General features: G+C 38.9%; 1 non-coding gene across 1 annotated transcript; it reads right to left on the reverse strand.

Moving 5' to 3' along the window:
- Positions 1–12,851: 12,851 nt before the first annotated feature.
- Positions 12,852–12,959, reverse strand: LOC112768308 (small nucleolar RNA R71). The gene has a single exon (XR_003185743.1). It is a non-coding gene; the product is annotated as a small nucleolar RNA R71 (small nucleolar RNA).
- Positions 12,960–27,469: the final 14,510 nt, after the last annotated feature.

Here is a 27,469-nt window from a genome sequence, read left to right on the forward strand (position 1 = left end):
GGTATTTTATGTTTTCTGTAGGTTGATGATCATGTGAAGTCACAAAAACAATTGAAAAAGCAAAAATAAATTGAAAAACAGAATGAAAAACAGCACACCCTGGAGGAGAAGCCTACTGGCGTTTAAACGCCAGTAAGGGCAGCAGAATGGGCGTTAAACGCCCAGTCTGGCACCATTCTGGGTGTTTAACGCTAGAAATGGGCAAGAAGCTGGCATTAAACGCCAGAAATGGGCAGCAAACTGGCGTTTAACGCCAGGATTGGCAGCAAAGGGCATTTTGCAAGCTTAATTGGTGCAGGGATGAGAAATCCTTGACATCTCAGGATCTGTGGACCCCACAGGATCCCCACCAACCTCAACTCACTCTCTCTTTTCTTCACACCTTTTCATAATACTCTTCCCCAAATACCCTTTACCAATCACCTCAATACCTCTTCCCCAAAAACCCCTCACCTATCAAATCCTACCCTCTTCTCCATAAACCCCACCTACCTCACCATTCAAATTGAAACCACTTTTCCTCCCAAACCCACCCATACATGGCCGAACCTTACCCTCTCCCCACTCCTATATAAACCCATCTTCACCCCTTCATTTTCATACATCTTAAACACTACTTCTCCCCGTTGGCCGAAACACTAACCCCCCTCCATCTCCTCTATTTCTTCTTCCTCTACTCTCTTCCTTCTTCTTTTGCTCGAGGACGAGAAAACCATCTAAGTTTGGTGTGGTAAAAGCGTTGCTTTTTGTTTTTCCATAACCATTTATGGCACCTAAGGCCGGAGAAACCTCTAGAAAGAGGAAAGGGAAGGCAAAAGCTTCCACCTCCGAGTCATGGGAGATGGAGAGATTCATCTAAAGGGTGCATCAAGACCACTTCTATGAACTTGTGGCCAAGAAGAAGGTGATCCCCGAGGTCCCTTTCAAGCTCAAAAAGGGTGAATACCCAGAGATCTGACATGAGATTCGAAGAAGAGGTTGGGAAGTCCTCACCAACCCCATTCAACAAGTCGGGATATTAATGGTTCAAGAGTTCTATGCCAATGCATGGATCACCAAGAACCATAATCAAAGTGTGAACCCGAACCCTAAGAATTGGCTTACAATGGTTCGGGGAAAATACTTAAATTTAAGTCTGGAAAATGTAAGGTTGGCATTCAACTTGCCCATGATGCAAGAAGATGCACGCCCCTACACTAGAAGGGTCAACTTTGATCAAAGGTTGGACCAAGTCCTCATAGACATTTGTGAAGAGGGCGCTCAGTGGAAGAAAGATTCAAGTGGGAAGCTGGTTCAACTAAGAAGGCATGACCTCAAGCCCATGGCTAGGGGATGGTTGGAGTTCATCCAATGCTCAATCATTCCCACTAGCAACCGGTCTGAAGTTACTATAGACCGGGCTATCATAATCCATAGCATCATGATTGGAGAGGAAGTAGAAGTTCATGAGGTTATATCCCTAGAACTCTACAAGGTGGCGGACAAGTCCTCTACTTTGTCAAGGTTAGCCTTCCCTCATCTCATTTGTCACCTTTGTAATTCAGCTGGAATTGACATAGAGGAAGACATCCTCATTGATAAGGACAAGCCCATCACTAAGAAAAGGATGGAGCAAACAAGAGATCCCACTCATGAACAAAAGCATGAGGAAATTCTTCATCATGAAATCCCTAAGAGCCTCAAGGGATGCATTTTCCTTCACAAAATTATTGGAAGCAAATTAACACCTCCCTAGGAGAATTAAGTTCCAATATGGGAAAACTAAGGGTGGAACACCAAGAGCATTCTATCTTCCTTCATGAAATTAGAGAAGATCAAAGAATCATGAGAGAGGAGCAACAAAGGCAAGGAAGAGACATTGAAGAGCTCAAGCACTCCATAAGATCTTCAAGAGGAAGAACTAGCCGCCATCACTAAGGTGGACCCGTTCTTTAATTTCCTTGTTCTTTTTTTTTTGTTTTTCAAATTTTTATACTTTATGTTTATCTATGTTTGTGTCTTTATTACATGATCATTAGTGTCTAAGTATCTATGTCTTAAAGCTATGAATGTCCTATGAATCCATCACCTTTCTTAAATAAAAAGTGTTTTTAATTGCAAAAAGAAAAAGAAGTACATGAATTTCAAATTTTAAAACAGATTAATTATTTTGATGGGGTGGCAATACTTTTTGTTTTCTAAATGAATGCTTGAACAGTGCATATTTTTGAAATTGTTGTTTATGAATGTTAAAATTGTTGGCTCTTGAAAGAATGATAAAAAAGAAAAAATGTTAGTTGATGATCTGAAAAATTATAAAATTGATTCTTGAAGCAAGAAAAAGAAGTGAAAAGCTTGCGAAAAAAATGGTAAAAAAAAAAGAAGAGAAGAAGAAAAGAAAAAGAAAAAACAAGCAGAAAAAGCCAATAACCCTTTAAATCAAAAAGCAAGGATAAAATAAAAAGGATGCAAGGCTTTGAGCATCAGTGGATAGGAGGGCCTAAAGGAATAAAATCCTGGCCTAAGCGGCTAAACCAAGCTGTCCCTAACCATGTGCTTGTGGCGTGAAGGTGTTAAGTAAAAAGCTTGAGACTGAGCGGTTAAAGTCGTGGTCTAGAACAATAAGAGTGTGCTTAAGAGCTATGGACACCTCTAATTGGGGACTCTAGCAAAGATGAGTCACAATCTAAAAAGGTTCACCCAGTTATGTGTCTGTGGCATTTATGTATCCAGTGGTAATACTGGAAAACAAAATGCTTAGGGTCACAGCCAAGACTCATAAAGTAACTGTGTTCAAGAATTAACATACTGAACTAGGAGAATCAATAACACTATCTAAATTCTGAGTTCCTATATGTAAGACCCAGAATCTTTGAAAAGTCTTATTATGATCAAGTCTCAAATCCTACAGTTATTTATAGCCTTAATTTCAGAGATTATTTTATTAAAGATAATTATGGCAAGTTTTGATTTATTGGATTTGAGATAAGTTATGATTATTATCCAATTTTATAATTATTGGATTATTTTCTATATTCAAAGTATAAAGTTGATAGTTATGAAATAATAAGGATTTTATATGTTTTGGACTAAGTAACTAATATTTTGAATATTAGTACTGCTATTTTGGAAAATAGAGAAATTAATTATATTATTTCTAATCTTTAGATTTGGGCATTTTGTTGAAAATAATTTGTAAAAGTAGATGAACAAATAGTGTTTTTCCATATACAATAAATGTTGGATTTACATTGGATTTCAATTACCATATTATTCCTAATTTTATGTGAAATTACCATAATGCCCTTAACCCTAATTTTCACATAAGGAAAACCCTAACCCGGTAACCCATTACCCGACCCGGTTCTCCCTCAACCCCAGTCAGCTCCCAAACCCAGCCGCCACACTTGACCTATTTTCCTTCCTTTTTTCATTCATGACACACAGCTTCCTTCTGTTTCCATGAAGGAAAGAAAAGAGGAGCAGAAAGTGGGAGAAGAGGAACGGGAAGGAGAGGAGAGGAGGAGGACGGCGTCGGCGGGCGTCACTGCCGCCGCGCCGTCGCGTCGCGTAGAGACGAAAGGAGCGAGATCTGAGGATGAGACAAGGATTTGCGCCGGTGGCACTGGGGTTTGCTGCCGCCGTTTGATGCCGCCGTGGGTCCCTTTCCGTCGAACTCGAAGGAGGAGGAAGGCTGAGACTGGGCGACGCTGGGAGAAAAGGAGACGCGAGCTGGAGGAGCTGCGTCCAGTCGCCGTTGATCGCCATTGAACCGCGCCGGACCCAGAACTGCGAACGTGAGGGGTGCGATGCAGGAGCCCGGCGCGAGGAAGAGGGAGCGTGCGTGCACGCGCAGGAGAAGGGCGACGCTGCTGTCACCGCCGTTGCTGAGCTGCGCCGCCGTCAACCTTGCCGCAGTGTCAGTCGCCGTCCTCTATGGCAAAGCCAGAGAGAGAGAGTGTTCGGGAGCAGAGCAGACGAGAGAGATCTGAAGGTGTGCTGGGAGTTCAGCCACCGCGCCCGGCTGCCGTTCGCGTTGCCGGCGCCGCCTCCGTCGGAACTGCCGCCGTCAGAAAAGGGTTCTGACCGCCAGGAGTGGTTCTGTGACTTCCGAGACCACCGCCGGAGCTTCTGGCTACCGCTGCTGTCGCCAGAAAACTCTGCCGGTAAGGGTTTTTAATTCGGTCTTCACTCGTTTAAGATTCTGGAAGCTTTAACATCTCTGTATGTGGGTTTCAGGCGCCATTGCCGGAGTCCGGTCACTGCTTACTGCTTGAGGTGGCTGCCGGGCTGCTGCCGTTGAACCGGTTCAGAGACCGCCGCTGTTCCGGTTTAGCTGTTCCTTCTTTATTCGGTAAGCGTTTTCAATTTGAAAGCTCTCTAGTTACTATTCTGGCTTCATACACTAAGGTTTTGCGGCATCAATTGCTATAAGATTGAGTTTCTATTGTTATATGTCGCGATTAGTGTTGCTGTGGTTACCGCGGGAGTGGCTTGGAGCCGAGGTTGCGGTTGTTGGTGATTTCGGTTTAAGAGAGGAGGTTCCTGTGACGCGTTTGGATTATGGAATTGCGTTTTGAGGTAGGGGCGCTTTCCAAAAACTATATTTCTATATGTTGGAATTATTACATATGGATACTGATGTGAGAAAATGTGTATTTGGTGATTGTATCGGCCTTATGTATTATTTGATTAACTCGAATGTTTATGAATGTTGGTTTGGCTGAGTTGTTGTGCGGCTTTGTGAAATGTAATGTTTTGAAGCTGATTCTTTAAATATTTGAAATCTGAGTTTAATCCGTTGAGGATTGATTTGAATTGAATTGATTATTTTGATGATGTGAAAGATAGAATACCCTTGAAATTCAGCCTGGTTTGCTTTAATTGATTTGGTTTTGATAAATTATTTATTGCTGAACTGATTCTTTAAAGCTTTGGAAATGAGTTAAATCGGTTGATATTGAGTTGACTTTGAAATGGTTTTCTCGAGATATGCCACTGAGGCGACTGTTGGAATTTAGCTTGCTTTGAATTGGTTTCTGGTTTTGAGCTGTTGAAAAGGAATGAGAAACGGTTTAGTTGGGACCCGAACCGGGTGGCAAAAGTCCAAGTTTTAGGGGAGGTGCTGCCGAAATTTCTGCAAAATCCTAGTCGTGTTTGAAAAGTTATTTAAAAAGGGCTGGATTTGAGAAATTGTATTAATTGATTTATTAAGAGAATATTTATGTTTTCAAGCTTAATTTATTTAATGAACTTTATGCGTTGAGTTCGGCTTATTTAGAAACGAACTATTTGTACAGTTTGAATCACTGAAGGAAAGAATGATGCTCTAACATTGATTTCAATATAAAAAGGAGCTTTTAGTGATTTTAAAGGAATTTAGACTTTTGATTGAGTAATCAAGTTTGAGGCATTTTGGAAGAGTTAGAAAAATGGGTTCCAAAAAGAAACCTGAAAGTGGTTTGATTCAAATGAACCGGTTCCATTTCAAATGAGTTGATTTTTGGACCGGGTTGGAACTTGTGATTTTGTATGATCGGTTTCATAATAAATTCAGTTTTATTTACTTGAACCGAGAATCTATGATTTTAAAAGTTTCAATGAATTTTAAGGAATTTATATAAGTTGACCTTCCCTAAAGACTTGGGACTCTGGCAAGAAACTTTTGTTATAAAATCCCATTGTTGGATGGGTGATTTTGAATGTTCCCAAAAAGAATCTTTAACTTTCCATGGTTTTGGAAGTTTTGGAAAGAGAATGCCGAGAGTGGCTTTGTTTTAAAAAGGGAACTCACTTTGAGTAAATTTGGCTTATGAGCCTGAGATGATTTGAGAAATGAGATCTTTAAAGCCAAGGCTAAAAAGAGTTGAAATTTGATTTCAAAGTGAAATGGCTTGAGAAAAGTGATTTATGGCTTAAATGCCGGTTTTATGAATTTGATGATGTTGAAAGGTGGAAGTGTTGTTTTGTTGTGAGCCGGAATGGCCGTGTATGCTATTGAACTATGGCTGATTGCCGAATGAGTTGTGAGCCGTATGGCTGATTATGAATTATGAACTTAAGCCGAAGGGCTGTATTTATTGATAAATTGGCTGGTTCTGGATTGAACCGTGAGCCGGATGGCTGAGATGGATGGTGATCCATGGTTGAGTATAAATGCATGTATGCAATCGAATGAATTGTGAATTTAAGCCGGATGGCTGAGATGAATGTTGTATGCGAGTATGCTTGTGTTTTCTCTCTGGTTGTAAGGGTGACAGGGCACCGATACCCTCTAATAGCGACAGGGCGCAGATACCCTCTAATGGTGACAGGGCGCAGATACCCTCTAATGGCGACAGGGCGCAGATACCCTCTAATGATAATAAAGCGCAACAGAGAGACTGTGTCCGGGTTAGCTACCGGACACGTCGGGTTGGCTTGGTAACCGACAGATGATATCATCAGCCACTAGGGACAGGCATGCATCATATGCATCTATGTGACATTGTTTGGGTGTGTATATTATACTTGGTTTGCCTATGTGATTAATTGCTAATTGTTCTACTTGTAATAACTGTTTGTTTGTGCTTGCATCTTCCTATGTGTGTTTGCTACTGGGACTCTGTTGGATTGTGGTGATTTGTTGATGGTTGGATTGTCTGGGCCTAGTGCCGTGGTTGGAATGAGATGAACCGATTGTTGATTTCGGTTTTGTGTTTCTGGCTTGGAATAAAGTATGAAAAGCTATTTTGGTTCAGCATAGATAAACCGTTTTGAAAGGCTCTTGAGTTTTTGAGAATTGAACTGTTCCTTTTTCAGAAAAGATTTCCGATTCCTCTTTTATTGTAAACCGCTGTTTTTGAAAAGAGGCATAAGACGGTTATTAATCACTGGTGCGGTTATCTTCATGTATCCTATTACAGTAATTCCCAAAAACCCTCTACTGAGAACCCTTTCGAGGATGATGTTCTCACCCCCCTACATTTTTCCCCTTTCAGGATATGGGCGCAGAAGTTACGAAGAGTTCATTTAGTTGTTGTTGAGATGCTTTGTATTGTGTTGATTATGGTTTATTGTACCCTCGCCTTTATCTTGATATAATCTGTAAGAGGGATAGGGATTGTATTGGATTATGTTTGTAATATTATTTATATATATATATTTGTATATATATACAGATGTACTCTTTTATGAGTTTTGTAAGTTGTATGGTATTTATGGATGTATGTTATCGGATGAAAGTGTTTTTGGGAGCGGTGTTGCGGTTTAAAGTTTTAAACAGGCTCATATTTTAGTATTAAATAGTATAAGTGTCGTCGTAATGTCCGAGCTATCAGAGTTGCGCAGCCGGAAGCGTGAACTTTGGTAGTTAGGGTGTTACACTATAGATGCCAATCATTCTAAACTTCAAAGGATAAACTGAGATGCCAAAACTGTTCAGAAGCAAAAAGCTAATAGCCCCGCTCATCTAATTAAGGCTGATCTTCATAGATGTTTTTGAAATTCATTGTATATTCTCTTCTTTTTATCCTATTTGATTTTCAGTTGCTTGGGGACAAGCAATAATTTAAGTTTGGTGTTGTGATGAGCGGATAATTTATACGCTTTTTGGCATTGTTTTTAGTATGTTTTTAGTATATTTTAGTTAGTTTTTATTATGTTTTTATTATTTTTTAAATAAAAATCACATTTCTGGACTTTACTATGAGTTTGTGTATTTTTCTGTGATTTCGGGTATTTTCTGGCTGAAATTGAGGGACCTGAGCAAAAATCTGATTTAGAGGCTGAAAAAGGACTGCAGATGCTGTTGGATTCTGACCTCCCTGCACTCGAAGTAGATTTTCTGGCGCTACAGAAGTCCAATTGGCGCGCTCTCAATTGCGTTGGAAATTAGACATCCTGGGCTTTCCCGAGATTTGATGGCCCAAACCGGCGATCCAAGTCAGCATAGAAATTCTGGTGTCAAAACGCCAGAACTGGCATAAAAGCTGGAGTTAAACGCCCAAACTGGCACAAAAGCTGGCCTTTAACTCCAAATGGATCAATGGATCCTATTCCAACATGATCGAGAACCAACAGCTGATTAGCCATGCGGTGATAGCGCATTTGGACCATTTTTACTGAGAGGACGGGAGGTACCCATTGACAACGGTAAAACCCAACATAAAGCTTGCTATGTAAAGGAGTATGATTGATTGGAAGAAGGCAATAGAAAAGCAGAGGTTCATAAGGAATAAAGCATCTCCATACGCTTATCTAAAATTCTCACCAATGAATTACATAAGTATCTCAATCTTATTTTATGTTTTATTCATCTTTCAATTATCAATTCTCCATAACCATTTGAATTTGTCTGACTGAGATTTACAAGATGACCATAGCTTGCTTCAAGCCGACAATCTCCGTGGGATCGACCCTTACTCACGTAAGGTTTATTACTTGGACGACCCAGTGCACTTGCTGGTTAGTTGTGCGGAGTTGTGATAAAGAGTTGAGATTACAATTGTACGTACCAAGTTGTTGGCGCCATTGATGATCACAATTTCGTGCACCAATTCATCCACTTAACTTACCTTCATAGTTAGAGGTTAACAAAGTGGGAGCAAAATCCAATTCTCATCACAATTGATAAGGATAACTAGGATAGGACCTCAATTTCTCATACCTTGCTAAGAGATTTTATTAATTATTAATTTATTTTCCTTGTTATTTGATGAGCGGATAATTTATACGCTTTTTGGCATTGTTTTTAGTATGTTTTTAGTAGGATCTAGTTACTTTTAGGGATGTTTTCATTAGTTTTTATGTTAAATTCACATTTTTGGACTTTACTATGATTTTGTGTGTTTTTCTGTGATTTCAGGTATTTTCTGGCTGAAATTGAGGGACTTGAGCAGAAATCAAATTCAGAGGTTGAAGAAGGACTGCTGATGCTGTTGGATTCTGACCTCCCTGCACTCAAAGTGGATTTTCTGGCGCTACCGAACTCGAAATGGCGCGATTCCAATTGCGTTGGAAAGTAGACTTCCAGGGCTTTCCAGCAATGTATAATAGTCCATACTTTGGCTAAGAATAGACGACACAAACTGGCATTCAACGCCAGCTTTCTGCCCAAATCTGGCGTCCAGCGCCAGAAAAGGAGCCAAAACTAGAGTTGAACGCCCAAACTGGCACAAAAGCTGGCGTTCAACTCCAAGGAGGACCTCTACACGTGCAACACTCAAAGCTCAGCCCAAGCACACACCAAGTGGGTCCCGGAAGTGGATTTATGCATCAATTACTTACTCCTGTAAACCCTAGTAGCTAGTTTATTATAAATAGGACATTTCACTATTGTATTTGACATCCTGAGTTTTATCTTCGGATCATAGAGTCTTGGTTACTCCGGTTCCCCTCTGGGGCCGAGACCAATGAACTCCATTATCACTTGTGTATTTTCACGGTAGAGTTTCTACACTCCATAGATTAAGGTGTGGAGCTCTGCTGTTCCTCAAAGATTAATGCAAAGTACTATTGTTTTCTATTCAATTCATCTTATTTCACTTCTAAGATATTCATTTGCTCTTCAACCTGAATGTGATGAACGTGACAATCATCATCATTCCCTATGAACGCGTGCCTGACAACCACTTCCGTTCTACCTTCGACTGAATAAGTATCTCTTAGATCTCTTAATCAGAATCTTCGTGGTGTAAGCTAGAATGATGGCGGCATTCAAGAGAATCCGGAAGGTCTAAACCTTGTCTGTGGTATTCCGAGTAGGATTCAATGAATGAATGACTGTGACGAGCTCCAAACTCGCGATTGCTGGGCGTAGTGACAGACGCAAAAGGATAGTAAATCCTATTCCAGCATGATCGAGAACCGACAGATGAATAGCCGTGCCGTGACAGGGTGCGTTGACCATTTTCACTGAGAGGATAAGATGAAACCATTGACAAGGGTGATGCCTCCAGACGATTAGCCGTGCCGTGACAGGGCATTTGGATCATTTTCCCGAGAGAAGACCGAAAGTAGCCATTGACAATGGTGATGTATCACATAAAGCCAGCCATGGAAAGGAGTAAGACTGATTGGATGAAGATAGCAGGAAAGCAGAGGTTCAGAGGAACGAAAGCATCTCTATTCGCTTATCTGAAATTCTCACCAATGATTTACATAAGTATTTCTATCCCTATTTTATTAATTATTTTCGAAAACTCTATAACCATTTGATATCCGCCTGACTGAGATTTACAAGGTGACCATAGCTTGCTTCATACCAACAATCTCCGTGGGATTTGACCCTTACTCACGTAAGGTATTACTTGGACGACCCAGTGCACTTGCTGGTTAGTTGTGCGAAGTTGTGAACCATGGTATTGGCATCATGTGTTTGGCGCCATTACCAGGGAAAGAAAGAGCGATGAATTTTACATAATCAAAGTGTAATCACAATTTCTGCGCACCATGTTTTTGGCGCCGTTGCCGGGGATTGTTCGAGTTTGGACAACTGACGGTTCATCTTGTTGCTCAGATTTGGTAATTTTCTTTTTGTTTTCTTTTCAAAAATTTTTCAAAAATATTTCAAAATTTTCTCACCTGTTTTCGAAAAAAAAAATTATTTCTTAGATTCAAAATTTTTAAGAATGAATTCTAGTGTTTCATGAAGCATGTGAAGCTTGGCTGGCTGTAAAGCCATGTCTAAATTCATTTGGACTGAGGCTTGCAATTTGTTATCAAGAGCAAGCTAGTTGTTGCTAATCCACCTGCTGCTATTCCTGATTTACATGCTGAAGCTTGGATGGCCATTGGCCATGTCTAGTGTTTTGGACCGGAGCTTTCATTGAAAGCTTGGCTGGCTAGTGAGCCATGTCTAATTCCTGGACTGAAGCTTTAGACTAAGAATGCAAGATTCCTGGAATTCATATTAAAAATTTTGGAATCCTTATTCTCCTTTTTCAATTAATTTTCGAAAATTCCAAAAAAAATTAGAAAATCATAAAAATCAAAAATATTTTTTTGTTTCTTGTTTGAGTCATGTGTCATGTTATAAGTTTGGTGTCAGTTGCATATTCATCTTGCATTTTTCGAAAATTTCATGCATTCATAGTGTTCTTCATGATCTTCAAGTTGTTCTTGGTAAGTCTTCTTGTTTGATCTTGATGATTTTTTGTTTTGTGTTGTATGGTATTTTTCATATGCATTCTTGAATTCTTAGTGCCTAAGCATTAAAGATTTCTAAGTTTGGTGTCTTGCATGTTTTCTTTGCATTAAAAATTTTTCAAAAATATGTTCTTAGTGTTCATCTTAACATTCATAAGTGTTCTTGGTGTTCATCTTGACATTCATAGCATTCTTGCATGCATTCATTGTTTTAATCTAAAAATTTCATGCATTGCATCATTTTTCTTGTTTTTCTCTCTCATCATTAAAAATTCAAAAAAAAAATATCTTTCCCTTTTTCTCTCTTAAAATTTCGGAAATTAGATTTGACTTTTTCAAAAATTTTTAAAAAAAATCTAGTTGTTTTTATGAGTCAAATCAATTTTTCAATTTAAAAATCTCATCTTTTTCAAAATCTTTTTCAAAAATCAAATCTTTTTCAAATTTCTTAGTTATTTTCGAAAATTCCAAAAATATTTTTCAAAAATCTTTTTCTTATTTTTATATCAAATTTTCGAAAATAATATAATCAATTAATATTTTGATTCAAAAATTTCAAATTTGTTACTTACTTGTTAAGAAAGATTCAAACTTTAAGTTCTAGAATCATATCTTGTGATTTCTTGTGAATCAAGTCATTAATTGTGATTTTAAAAATTCAAATCTTTTTCAAAAACTAATTTCTATCATATCTTTTCAAAAATATCTTCTTATCTTATCTTTTTCAAAAATTTGATTTCAAAAATATCTTTTCTAACTTCCTAACTTCTTCTCTTTTCAAAATTTATTTCAACTAACTAACTGACTTTTTGTTTGTTTCTTATCTTTTTCAAAACCACCTAACTAACTCTCTCTCTCTCATTTTCGAAAATATCTTCCACCTTTTTCAAAATCTCTTTTTAATTAACTAATTATTTTAATTTTTTATTTTTATTTTCGAAAATTACTAACCTTTTTCAAAAACTATTTTCAAAAATCACTAACTCTTTTTCAAAAATTATTTTCGAAAATTCCTTCTCTCTCATCCCCTTCTATTTATTTATTCATCTACTAACATCTCTCTCACATCTCTACCCTCCTCACAGTTGTGTTTCTTCCATTACATTACATTCTTTATCTCCCTCTTTTCTTCCACTCACAAAGGGATCCCTATACTGTGGTATAAAGGAACTCTATTATTATTATTTTTTTTGTGCCCTCTTCTTTGTCATATGAGCAGGAGCAAGGACAAGAACAGTCTTGTTGAAGCAGATCCAGAACCTGAAAGGACTCTGAAGAGAAGACTAAGAGAAGCTAAAATACAACAATTCAGAGATAACCTTTCAGAAATTTTCGAACAGGAAGAGGAAATGGCAGCCGGAAATAATAATAATGCAAGGAGAATGCTTGGTGACTTTACTGCACCTAATTCCAATTTACATGGAAGAAGCATCTCCATTCCTGCCATTGGAGCAAACAATTTTGAGCTGAAACCTCAATTAGTTTCTCTGATGCAGCAGAACTGCAAGTTTCATGGACTTCCATCTGAAGATCCTTTTCAGTTCTTAACTGAATTCTTGCAGATATGTGATACTGTTAAGACTAATGGAGTAGATCCTGAAGTCTACAGGCTCATGCTTTTCCCTTTTGCTGTAAGAGACAGAGCTAGAGTGTGGTTGGACTCTCAACCCAGAGATAGCCTGAACTCTTGGGATAAGCTGGTCACGACTTTCTTAGCCAAGTTCTTTCCTCCTCAAAAGCTGAGCAAGCTTAGAGTGGATGTTCAGACCTTCAGACAGAAGGAAGGTGAATCCCTCTATGAAGCTTGGGAAAGATACAAGCAGCTGACCAAAAAGTGTCCTTCTGACATGCTTTCAGAATGGACCATCCTGGATATATTCTATGATGGTTTATCTGAGCTATCAAAGATGTCATTGGATACTTTACAGGTGGATCCATTCACCTAAAGAAAACGCCTGCAGAAGCTCAAGAACTCATTGACATGGTTGCTAATAACCAGTTCATGTACACTTTTGAGAGGAATCCTGTGAGTAATGGGACGCCTATGAAGAAGGGAGTTCTTGAAGTTAATACTCTGAATGCCATATTGGCTCAGAACAAAATATTGACTCAGCAAGTCAATATGATTTCCCAGAGTCTGAATGGAATGCAAGCTGCATCCAACAGTACTCAAGAGGCATCTTCTGAAGAAGAAGCTTATGATCCTGAAAACCCTGCAATAGCAGAGGTAAATTACATGGGTGAACCTTATGGAAACACCTATAATCCATCATGGAGAAATCATCCAAATCTCTCATGGAAGGTTCAAAGGCCTCAACAAGGCTTTAATAATGGTGGAAGAAACAAGTTTAGCAATAGCAAGCCTTTTCCATCATCCACTCAGCAACAGACAGAGAATTCTGAGCAGAATTCATCTAGCTTAGCAAACTTAGTCTCTGATCTATCTAAAGGCCACTGTGAGTTTCATGAATGAAACAAGGTCTTCCATTAGAAATTTGGAAGTACAAGTGGGCCAGCTGAGTAAAAGGATCACTGAAATCCCTCCTAGTGCTCTCCCAAGCAATACAGAAGAGAATCCAAAAGGAGAGTGCAAGGCCATTGACATAACCAAAATGGTCGAACCCAATGAGGGAGAGGAGGACGTGAATCCCAAGGAGGAAGACCTCCTGGGACGTCCAGTGATCAATAAGGAGCTTCCCTCTGAGGAACCAAAGGACTCTGAGGCTCATCTAGAGACCATAGAGATTCCATTGAATCTCTTTATGCCCTTCATGAGCTCTGATGAGTATTCCTCTTCTAAAGAGAATGAGGATGTTACTGAAGAGCAAACAGCCAAGTTTCTTGGTGCAATCATGAAGTTGAATGCCAAATTATTTGGCATTGATACTTGGGAAGTTGAACCTCCCTTGTTCATCAATGAACTAAGTGATCTGGATCAACTGACATTGCCTCAGAAGAGACAGGATCCTGAAAAGTTCATAATACCTTGTACTATAGGCACCATGATCTTTAAGGCTCTGTGTGACCTTGGTTCAGGAATAAACCTCATGCCCCTCTCTGTAATAGAGAAACTGGGAATCTATGGGGTGAAAGCTGCTAGAATCTCATTAGAGATGGCAGACAACTCAAGAAAACAGGCTTATGGACAAGTAGAGGACGTGTTAGTAAAGGTTGAAGGCCTTTACATCCCTGCTGATTTCATAGTCCTGGATACTGGAAAGGAAGAGGATGAATCCATCATCCTAGGAAGACCTTTCCTAGCCACAGCAAGAGCTGTGATTGATGTGGACAGAGGAGAATTAATCCTTCAATTGAATGAGGACAACCTTGTGTTTACAACTCAAGGATCTCTCTCTGCATCCATGGAGAGGAAGCATAAAAAGCTTCTCTCAAAGCAGAGTCAAACAAGGCCCCCACAGTCAAACTCTAAGTTTGGTGTTGGGAGGCCACAACCAAACTCTAAGTTTGGTGTTGAACTCCCATATCCAAACTCTAAGTTTGGTGTTGGAGAGCCTCAACAATGCTCTGAACATCTGTGAGGCTCCATGTGAGCCCACTGTCAAGCTATTGACATTAAAGAAGCGCTTGTTGGGAGGCAACCCAATTTTTATTTATCTAACTATATTTTTCTTAGTCTTTATAGGTTCATGATCATGTGGAGTCACAAAATAAACATAAAAATTGGAAACAGAATCAAAAACAGCAGAAGAAAAATCACACCCTGGAGGAAGCACCTGCCTGGCGTTCAACGCCAGAACAGAGCATGGTTCTGGCGCTGAACGCCCAAAATGGGCAGCATCCTGGCGCTGAACGCCCAGAACAAGCATGGTTCTGGCGTTCAACGCCAGAAATGGCAACAAATGGGCGTTGAACGCCCAAAATGGGCACCAACCTGGCGCTGGACGCCCAGAGTTGCGTGCAAGGGTGTAAATCCTTGAACACCTCAGGATCTGTGGACCCCACAGGATCATCTCAGGATCTGTGGACCCCACAGGATCATCTCAGGATCTGTGGACCCCACAGGATCCCCACCTACCTCCACTCACTTCTTCTCATCCCTCACCACTCTCTTTCACACAATCCCATAAACACTCTTCCCCAAAAACCCTTCACCAATCACCTCAATCTCTTTTTCCCATCACCTCTTCACCACTCACATCCATCCACTCTTCCCCATAAACCTACCTCATAAACTCCACCTACCTTCAAAATTCAAAACCAATTTCCCACCGAAACCCACCCTAAATGGCCGAACCTTAACCCCCCTCCCTCCCCTATATATAGCCATCCATTCTTCCTCATTTTCACACAACACAACCCTCTCCTCTCTACTTGGCCGAAACACACTTCACCCCTATTCTCCATATTTTCTTCTTCTTCTTCCTCTATTCTTTCTTTTATTGCTCAAGGGCGAGCAATATTCTAAGTTTGGTGTGGTAAAAGCATAAGCTTTTTGTTTTTCCATTACCATTGATGGCACCTAAGACCGGAGAATCCTTTAGAAAGGGGAAAGGGAACACAAAAGCTTCCACCTCCGAGTCATGGGAGATGGAAAGGTTCATCTCCAAAGCCCATCAAGACCACTTCTATGATGTTGTGGCCAAGAAGAAGGTGATCCCCGATGTCCCTTTCAAACTCAAAAGAAATGAGTATCCGGAGATCCGACATGAAATTCAAAGAAGAGGTTGGGAAGTTCTAACAAATCCCATCCAACAAGTCGGCATCCTAATGGTTCAAGAGCTCTATGCCAATGCATGGATCACCAAGAACCATGATCAAAGTAAGAACCCGGATCCAAAGAACTACGTTACAATGGTTCGGGGGAAATACTTAGATTTTAGTCCGGAGAATGTGAGGTTGGCGTTTAACTTGCCCATGATGCAAGGAGATGAATGCCCCTACACTAGAAGGGTCAACTTTAATCAAAGGTTGGACCAAGTCCTTATGGACATATGTGTGGAAGGAGCTCAATGGAAGATTGACTCCAAAGGCAAGCCGGTTCAACTAAGAAGATTGGACCTCAAGCCTGTGGCTAGAGGATGGTTGGAGTTCATTCAATGCTCAATCATTCCCACTAGCAACCGATCCGAAGTTACTATAGATCGGGCCATCATGATTCATAGCATCATGATTGGAGAGGAAATAGAAGTTCATGAAGTCATCTCTAATGAACTCTACAAATTAGCCGAAAAGTCATCCCCCATGGCAAGGCTAGCTTTTCCTCATCTTATCTGCCATCTATGTTACTCAGCTGGAGCTTTCATAGAAGGAGACACTCCTATTAAGGAAGAGAAGCCCATCACCAAGAAAAAGATGGAGCAAGCAAGAGAGCCCATTCATGGAGCTCAAGAGGCGCAAGAAGCTCATCACCATGAGATCCCGGAGATGCCTCAAATGCAATTTCCTCCACAAAACTATTGGGAGCAAATCAACACCTCCCTAGGAGAATTAAGTGCCAACATGGGACAATTAAGGGTGGAACATCAAGAGCACTCCATCATGCTTCATGAAATAAGAGAAGATCAAAAAGAAATGAGGGAAGAGCAACAAAGACAAGGAAGAGACATAGAAGAGCTCAAGGACATCATTGGTTCCTCAAGAAGGAAACGCCACCATCACTAAGGTGGATTCATTCCTTGTTCTTATTTCTTCTGGTTTTCGTTTTCTATGTTATGTGCTTATCTATGTTTGTGTCTTCATTACATGATCATTAGTAGTTAGTAACTTTGTCTTAAAGTTATGAATGTCCTATGAATCCATCACCTCTCTTAAATGAAAAATGTTTTAATTCAAAAGAACAAGAAGTACATGAGTTTCGAATTTATCCTTGAACTTAGCTTAATTATATTGATGTGGGGACAATGCTTCTTGTTTTCTGAATGTATGCTTGAACAGTGCATATGTCTTTTGAAGTTGTTGTTTAAGAATGTTAAATATGTTGGCTCTTGAAAGAATGATGACTAGGAGACATGTTATTTGATAATCTGAAAAATCATAAAAATGATTCTTGAAGCAAGAAAAAGCAGCAAAAGAACAAAGCTTGCAGAAAAAAAAAATAGGCGAAAAAAAAATAGAAAGAAAAAGCAAGTAGAAAAAGCCAAAAGTTCTTAAAACCAAGAGGCAAGAGCAAAAAGCCAATAACCCTTAAAACCAAAAGGCAAGGGCAAATAAAAAGGATCCCAAGGCTTTGAGCATCAGTGGATAGGAGAGCCTAAAGGAATAAAATCCTGGCCTAAGCGGCTAAACCAAGCTGTCCCTAACCATGTGCTTGTGGCGTGTAGGTGTCAAGTGAAAACTTGAGACTGAGCGGTTAAAGTCAAGGTCCAAAGCAAAAAAAAAAAGAGTGTGCTTAGGAACCCTGGACACCTCTAATTGGGGACTTTAGCAAAGCTGAGTCACAATCTAAAAAGGTTCACCCAATTACGTGTCTGTGGCATTTATGTATCCGGTGGTAATACTGGAAAACAAAGTGCTTAGGGCCACGGCCAAGACTCATAAAATAGCTGTGTTCAAGAATCATCATACTAAACTAGGAGAGTCAATAACACTATCTGAACTCTGAGTTCCTATAGATGCCAATCATTCTGAACCTCAATGGATAAAGTGAGATGCCAAAACTATTCAAGAGGCAAAAAGCTATAAGTCCCGCTCATATGATTGAAGCTATATTTCATTGATAGTTTGGAATATATAGTATATTCTCTTCTTTTTATCCTATTTGATTTTCAGTTGCTTGGGGACAAGCAACAATTTAAGTTTGGTGTTGTGATGAGCGGATAATTTATACGCTTTTTGGCATTATTTTTAGTAGGATCTAGTTACTTTTAGGGATGTTTTCATTAGTTTTTATGTTAAATTCACATTTCTGGACTTTACTATGAGTTTGTATGTTTTTCTGTGATTTCAGGTATTTTCTGGCTGAAATTGAGGGACTTGAGCAGAAATCAGATTCAGAGGTTGAAGAAGGACTGCTGATACTGTTGGATTCTGACCTTCCTGCACTCAAAGTGGAGTTTTTAGAGCCACAGAACTCGAAATGGCGCGATTCCAATTGCGTTGGAAAGTAGACATCCAGGGCTTTCCATCAATGTATAATAGTCCATACTTTGGCTAAGAATAGACGACGCAAACTGACGTTCAACGCTAGTTTTCTGTCCAAATCTGGCGTCCAGCGACAGAAAAGGAGCCAAAACCAGAGTTGAACGCCCAAACTGGCACAAAAGCTGGCGTTCAACTCCAAGGAGGACCTCTACACGTGCAACACTCAAAGCTCAGCCCAAGCACACAAGTGGGCCCCGAAAGTGGATTTATGCATCAATTACTTACTCCTGTAAACCCTAGTAGCTAGTTTATTATAAATAGGACATTTCACTATTGTATTTGACATCCTGAGTTTTATCTTCGGATCATAGAGTCTTGGTTACTCCGGTTCCCCTCTGGGGCCGAGACCAATGAACTCCATTATCACTTTTGTATTTTCACGGTAGAGTTTCTACACTCCATAGATTAAGGTGTGGAGCTCTGCTGTTCCTCAAAGATTAATGCAAAGTACTACTGTTTTCTATTCAATTCATCTTATTTCGTTTCTAAGATATTCATTTGCTCTTCAACCTGAATGTGATGAACGTGACAATCATCATCATTCCCTATGAACGCGTGCCTGACAACCACTTCCATTCTACCTTCGACTGAATGAGTATCTCTTAGATCTCTTAATCGGAATCTTCGTGGTGTAAGCTAGAATGATGGCGGCATTCAAGAGAATCCGGAAGGTCTAAAACTTGTCTGTGGTATTCCGAGTAGGATTCAATGAATGAATGACTGTGACGAGCTCCAAACTCGCGATTGCTGGGCGTAGTGACAGACGCAAAAGGATAGTAAATCCTATTCCAGCATGATCGAGAACCGACAGATGAATAGTCGTGCCGTGACAGGGTGCGTTGACCATTTTCACTGAGAGGATAAGATGAAACCATTGACAAGGGTGATGCCTCCAGACGATTAGCCGTGCCGTGACAGGGTATTTGGATCATTTTCCCGAGAGAAGACCGAAAGTAGCCATTGACAATGGTGATGTATCACATAAAGCCAGCCATGGAAAGGAGTAAGACTGATTGGATGAAGATAGCAGGAAAGCAGAGGTTCAGAGGAACGAAAGCATCTCTATTCGCTTATCTGAAATTCTCACCAATGATTTACATAAGTATTTCTATCCCTATTTTATTAATTATTTTCGAAAACTCCATAACCATTTGATATCCGCCTGACTGAGATTTACAAGGTGACCATAGCTTGCTTCATACCAACAATCTCCGTGGGATTCGACCCTTACTCACGTAAGGTATTACTTGGACGACCCAGTGCACTTGCTGGTTAGTTGTGCGAAGTTGTGAACCATGGTATTTGCATCATGTGTTTGGCACCATTACCAGGGAAAGAAAGAGCGATGAATTTTACATAATCAAAGTGTAATCACAATTTCTGCGCACCATTATTTAAATTACTTGTTCCTTATTTCAAAAACCCAAAAATATATAATTTCCATAACCAATAATAAATCATACATCCCTGCAATTCCTTGAGAAGACGACCTGAGGTCTAAATACTTCGGTTATAAATTTTATTGGGTTTTGTTACTTATGACAACCAAACTTTTGTAAGAAAGGAATTCTTGTCGGTCTAGAAACTATATTTACAACGCGAATTCATTTGTGAAAATTCTAGATCACGCGAGAGTTTCGTTCTTCAAAATGGCGCCGTTGCCGGGGAATTGCAAACGTGTGCCTTATTATTGGTTATTGTAAATATTTTATTTTGCTTGTTTATTTGATTTTATTTTCATTTTTAATTTTTATTAGTTGCTATGAGTTCTCACCCCCCATCGCTTTGAGTTTGGTTCCAATGTTGCTGCAAGGAATGGAAATTATAACAGGAACATGCATCAAGGTCAAAACAATCAGAGTTGGAAGGAGCCACGAGGATATGATCAACCCTTTCGGCAACAACACCTTCCACAGTACCACAGACAAAGACCATTCCACAATGCATGCCGAGACAACAGATATGGTGGACCCCCTTGTAGTTACCAACAAGGCCCACCATATGATTATGAACCGCCTCCTCGACAACTCTGGACCACCATACTCACAAGCCCCCTACTACCAAACATCATCACATGATTCTAACCTTTATCCACCATATCAACCACCCTATGAGCCATATGAGCCATACATAGATCCACCCCAATTCCAACCCAGTTACTCCCAAGGACCACCACCTCTATATACACCACACCCATATCCATCAATCCAAGAGCCTTATGATCCTACTTATGATATCCGAGCAGAACAAGAGTCAAGGGATCATCTCAAGGAAATAATGGATCGATTTTAAGCAACCCTGCGTCAATTGGACCGAGCAATAAACCAAACAGCACCCGAAACTTTCATGGCTAAAGAATCTCAACTTGAGAACAAGGAATTAAAGTATGCTGTACAACAAGTGGAAAAGATGGAGAGTGATGAAGCACCCTCTTATAGTGAACCTTTCCTCCCAAATAATGAGCCCTCACATCCACCTCAACCTTCAATGCATGATACTATTGGTGTTCTTCTTCAAGGGCAAGAAGAGATGAAACGGGGAGTACTAGAATTTGCGACTGCCTTTACCGAGGTAGTAAATCGATTAGCTTCCCAACATTTGAGCACTCAAAGTACTCCCATGGCTACATGTGGAGAATCAAAAGAAGAGCGTAGCATGAAGGAGACACTAGAACTTCCGGTGGACAATGAGGAACATGGCTTTATATTGGAACAAGTGGAGGAAGCCATAATAGTTGCAGAGGAAGAAGTGGTTGAAGATTTAGGAGATGCTGAACCTCCATGGGAATCTAGAATTGTAGAGTACCCCTCCAATAAGATTGAAATTGATGTCAAGAAGGCCAGTGCACAACCTCCATGGCATATTCCTTATGAAGACTTGGATGGGATAGATCAAGAAGTAAGTTCCCTTCGTGATGAGAATCATGCATCAAGTCCTCCTAGTGATAAATCTACATCCGCAAACGAACTCCTTGAGTATGAAGACTCTTCTCTGATTGAGTCTGCAAATGATGTGGAAGTAGAAGCCTTTCGAAAAGGATGGACGGGAGTTGAGTATACTTTGTCAAGAATGTTGGAGACTTCTCCACCTAGGTTGTCGTCTACTCCTTCAATTGAGTGTGTAAAATTTATCTCTGTTCGTCTTCCTATCCCACTTGAGTACGGTATTCTTGAAACGGACGGCCAACTTAGGAACCTTTGTGGAATTAAGCGTAAGAGAAGAATGTTTAGTGGTTGGAGTTGCAATTCAAGGCTTATCAAGGTTGATACTTCAAGAGAAAGATGTAAGGGCTCAACTGGTGATAATTTGGTTAAATCTAAAAGAAGAGTTTGATACTCCGTAGAGAATTCAGAGTGCTTGCCACCCGGATGGGACCATGATGATCAACTTGAAGACGGGTGCAGAAACAAGATTTGGGATCCAGGCATAAATGAGGATCCACTTTGGGAGCTCAAGGCTTGTGAAGAACCGCCTCAAGGCTTGGCAAATTCACTTGAGAATAATGAAGATTATTGGAAGTCCAAGCATTGGTGGCAGTTTTAGGATGAGTTCAAGCATAAGCCTCCATGACAAGGAGCTCAACAAATGTCCAACTTAAGGACTTTAACTAAAAGTGCTAGGTGGGAGACAACCCACCATGGTATATTCTTTCCTTTTTGTTCTTAGTTTTATTTTATTTTATTTTTATTCGTGTTCATTCATAGTTTCTGCATAGTCATCTGCATTCTGCATTTTGCATTCTGTATACTGCATAAAAAAAAAAACACACGCGACGCGGCAGCGTCGCTGACGTGTCCGTGTCCCCAGTGCATTTTGAAGAAAAGAGAATTGGACAGAGTCACACAAAAGCGTGGCTGGAGGTGTGCCTTAGGCACAACTATGATCACGCGACCGCGTCACTGACGCGTTCGCGTTGTTTGTGAAATAGCCTCCCCACGCATCCGTGTCATCCACGCGAACGCGTGGCCCTGCAAATTCGACGTAAATGGGTATATGGCAGAGAGTTATGATGGAGCTGGGCTGGACTCGTGCTAGAAGCACAAGCCCTCCCACGCAAACGTGTGCCCCACGCATCCGCGTCGTTTTGCAATTATGGCCATTCACGCGATCGCGTCACCCAAAAATTTTGGCAAAATGAGTTTGAGACAGAGAGTTGCGAGAACGCGTCGCTGGTCTCGCGCCATTCGCACAAATCAAGTCACGCGACCGCTTGACCCACGCGTTCGCGTCACTTGACAAAAATTGCACACCACGCGACCGCATGACCCACGCGTCCGCGTCGCCTGCGGCGTACAGCCTATCCAGATCAGTGCCAGATATCTTATATTTTCTTCCCCAATCCTAATTTTTTTCCCTTCTTATTTGTTTCTTCTACCTTCTTTCTTCTTTATTCCTTCTTATTTTTTTTACTTTCTTCTTTCCCTTTTTCTCTTTCATTATTACATTAATTTATGTTTCCTTCTACTTTATTTTTCTTTGAGTTTCATTATCCATGGTTTCTTTTTATCTTCTTATTCTTGTATTCTCATATTGGTGTTGGAATTTTATTTGGGTATTACCTTACTATACTAAAGCTTGTGGATATTATGAAAAGTAATTTGACAATTGATATTTTAATTTGGCTCTCATATGCATTTGGATTATATTATTTTCATTCCTACTTTAACTTGCTCACCAAGTGTTTGTGAAAAAGCCTATGGCATCTTGAACTCTATTTTGTTTTATTCTTTTACTTGAATGCCTCTTTTTCACAATACTTGTGCTCCACATGTATTTGAGATTATCATTCAAAATTGTCATCATTACATATGCTCTTTTAATTGGAACATTTATTACTCGATGCTTGAATTATGCTTCTCATGCCTTTGCTTGCATGCTTTTAAACCTCTTGCATCTAGTTGCTCTAATATGCCTTCATTGACTTCAATTGATGTCCTACTTGCATGTAGTCACGACCATGTGTTTAAGACATTATCCCTTACCTTGGCATTGATTATCAGTTGAACCTTCCTCCTCCCGGTTCTAGCTATTTGAATTACATGTCCCTTTCTTTTCCCCCTCTTTCAGGATGGCCACCAAGAAGGGTAAAGAGAAAGCCTCTACAAAAACACCGGCCAAGAGAAGAACAAAAAGAGCACCAGCTAAGGAACCACAACCCCCTTCCACCTACACAGCTTTACATGCACCGAGGACGGTGCAATCTTTAAGTGTGGGGAAGTCGATACCGATCTCCATGGGTTAGTTATTTTCTTCTCAATACCAATGTCTTATTTTCTTTATTAGTTCATTGTTGCATCTGCATATTTGATTACATTTTTTCTTGATTTTACGCATTTAGTTACTACTTGGTTGAATTAATATTTTATTTTTCAAGAAATTTTTATAGTATTTCACTAATTTAAATTGAAAAATTTTTCTGTTAAAACTTGTTTGAATTTTTATTTGGAACATAATTTAAAAAGCTAAGAACACACAACCTGTGAGATTTTGAGCTTAATTATATGGTTACATTATTTAACCATAAAATTTTTATTCTTGTGTGTTTTCTTCCCTATGATTACAATCTTTGCTTTGTTCCATTCTATATGTCCACTATTTAGTGTATTTACATGCTTGCATATGATTGAGGTAATTATTTGTTATTAGCTCACTTATCCCAAATAAGCCTACCTTTTACATCACCCTCGTTAGCCACCTTGAGCCTTTTTATCCCCATTTATTCTGTTCTATAACCATATCACTAGCCTTAAGCAGAAAAATAATTAAATACCCCAATTGAATCTTTGGTTAGCTTAAGATAGGGATTGTGTAACAATTAAGTGTGGGAAAACTGTGGGAACATGGGTGAATAAGGGAATGTGTTATGTTTTTACTTTGATAAAATATTAGGAATTTGGGTACCTACTCATGTGAAATTAGAAAAATTAAAAATCCATGTGCATTGATAAGTTATGTTTATTTTTCTATTTAAAAAAATAAAAATAAAAATAATAAAAAAATAAAAAAATATATATATATATATAAAAAGAAAAAAAATCCAAAAAAAATATTCAATAAATAAGTAAATAAATAAGGGGACAAAATTACCTTAATGTTAAGTTAATGAAAAATCAATGCATATGTGATAAAATTAACAGTTGATACATGAGTATGTGATGCAAAAGTGGGAATTTTGGGTAGTTAGGCATGAATTTGAATTATATAGAGTATATGTATGTTAGGTGAAAGCTTAGGTTAATTAAAGATTCAATTTATGGCTCACTTAGCCATATATATACCCTCACCCTTACCTTAGTCCCATTACAACTTTTAAAAAAGACCTCATGATGTTTGTATTGGTACATTAAATATTGTTGATTGGTTAGGGGAAGAACAAAGTTTAGAAAGCATGATTAGAGAAGAATAGAGTGATTACCCTATACACTAGAGTGACTAGAGAGCATATACACCATCAGTAAGGGTTCAATGCTTAATTCTATATTTCCTGCTTTCATGAGCTATCTTCTTATAAGTTTACTTGTCTTTTATTGTATAATTTGAATTAGTGAAATCTGATTTATGTTTGTCTTAAAGAGCTTATTTACTTTTAACCAAGTAGATAGAAACATCTTAGCATGTAGTTGCATTCATATAGATAGGTTGCATTTCATACATTCTACCATTCCTCTTCACTCCCTTATAGCTTCTCTTGAGCTTAGCATGAGGACATGCTATTGTTTAAGTGTGGGGAGGTTGATAAACCACTATTTTATGGTTTATCTTGTACTCATTTGAGTGGTTTTTATCAAGTCCTTACCCACTTATTCATATGATTCACATGTTTTACGTTTTTCTTCCTGATTTTGTGCTATTATTGAAAACATGCTTCTTTGGGCTTTAAATTTGCTATGTTTAATCCTCTCTTATTACCATTTGATACCTTGATATGTGTGTTAAGTATTTTCAGAGATTACAGGACAGGAATGGCTTGGAGGATGGAAAGGAAGCATGCAAAAGTGGAAGGAATACAAGAAGTTGAAGAAACTGCAAAGTTGTCAGCCTGACCCTCTCGCACTAAATCGATCATAACTTGAGCTATAGAGGTCCAAATGATGCGGTTCCCATTGCGTTGGAAAGCTAACATCTGGGGCTTCGATCTGATATATAATTTGCCATAGTGGCAATACAGCTAGGTGACGCAAACGCGTGCTCCCTGCGGACGCATCGCAGTGACGAAAATCAACATGTTTGAATTCACAACCAGCGAATTTTGGGCTGTTTCTGTCCCAGTTTCCGGCTCAGAAAACACAGATTAGAGGCTATAAAGTGGGGGAATGCATACAAGAATAAAAAACAACATACACATTCACAAATTTTAGGATTAGATGTAGTTTTTAGAGAGAGAGGTTCTCTCCTCTCTCTTAGGATTAAGATTAGGATTTCTCTCAATTTTATGACTGCTTATCTTCATTTCAGGTTCAATGTTCCTTTTATTTATTTTTTCAATTTAATTTATGAATTCTCATGTTAGATTTGATTTCTTTTATTTAATATAATTTGAGGTATTTCAGATTTAAGATTTCTTTCTTTTATTTATGTTACTGTTGCTTTCCATCTGAAGGCATTTTTATTCAAGTAGATTTTCTCCCTTTTTGCTTTGGTTAAGTAATTGGAGATACTTGAGTTATCAAACTCCTTGTTGATTGAAAATTGGAATTCTTTGCTGATTGATTTGAATTCCAATAACTCTAGTCTTTTCTTAGGAATTGACTAGGACCTCAGGAATCAAATTGATTCATCCACTTAACTTACCTTCATAGTTAGAGGTTAACAAAGTGGGAGCAAAATCCAATTCTCATCACAATTGATAAGGATAACTAGGATAGGACCTCAATTTCTCATACCTTGCCAAGAGATTTTATTAATTATTAATTTATTTTCTTTGTTATTTAAATTACTTGTTCCTTATTTCAAAAACCCAAAAATATAATTTCCATAACCAATAATAAATCATACATCCCTTCAATTCCTTGAGAAGACGACCCGAGGTTTAAATACTTCGGTTATAAATTTTATTGGGTTTTATTACTTGTGACAACCAAACTTTTGTAAGAAAGGAATTCTTGTCGGTTTAGAAGCTATACTTACAACGCGAATTTATTTGTGAAAATTCTAGATCGCGCGAGTTCATTCTTCATAACGCCTTACTTTTGGTATGATCAATAGGTGCTAAAAGTTACGGTGTTGCATTATGGTATCAGAGTAATTCGTTCCTGTTAGAGCCTTGGAAATGGACTGACTATGCTTCACTGCATACTTTGATTGTTTATCATGCAGTAGGACTTGTCCTAGTGACAAAAAATTGAGTTTCAGATGCATGATTGTCTATTGATTAAGGCTGTTAGTCGACTGTTGCATCTCTCATGGTATTAGGTCTGGCCAACTTAATACTAATGATTTATGTATATGGAAATACTAATTGATTATCATAGACGAAATAGAAGTAATATGTTATGCGAATCACGAGGTTTGGGAACGTTAGAAGTTGCGTTCTTTATTCATGCTGTGACTTGGTGTCATCTTTTCTTTCACTATTTATTCATTTGTTTTTCATCTCCTCCATCCCTTGTTTCAATTCTTTTCAAAATCATATTTGATTATCCATCTTTATCATTATTTGTATACTTCTTCATAAATTCTTATCCTTTGATCTGATTTTGAGTTTGTTTTGGCGCAACACATAATTCTCAATATCTACCTTTGTTTTGTATTCCTTTGATTAAGCATGAGCTTGTTTATGCTATGAGCAATTTATAGATGTGACAAGCAAATACGATAGTTCTGCGGGATACGGTTGTCATGAAAAATAGACTGTTTTCTTCATCGAAATGGCCTAAAGAAAATAGATCGCTTGCAGATGGATCCTTTCTGAACTTTTATCCTTGGCATTGCTTATATTCTTCTTCAAGCATCTTGTACTCTTTTATCTTGAGCTAGATTTGGGGCAATAATCAATCTTTAATTCTTCAAAAATATTGTCATTAACCTTGGTTATCTATATTTGTGAACCTGGTAATTCAGCTTGAATTTGCTTCGACTTATTCTGCTACTTTTTCTTTTATTGTTCCTATCCAAGTTCTTTTCTCATATTTCTCCTTAGGGTACAATTTAACTCTCTTCCTGACGGATTTTCTATTTTGTGCACTCATGTTTGATTTTGATTCTACTCATCTTTTCAAATTCTTGTAACCATTATCTGTGATGTTCAACCATTTTCTTTCTG

Source organism: Arachis hypogaea, chromosome 17 (genome assembly GCF_003086295.3).
Source record: "Arachis hypogaea cultivar Tifrunner chromosome 17, arahy.Tifrunner.gnm2.J5K5, whole genome shotgun sequence".
Lineage (NCBI taxonomy): Eukaryota > Viridiplantae > Streptophyta > Magnoliopsida > Fabales > Fabaceae > Arachis > Arachis hypogaea.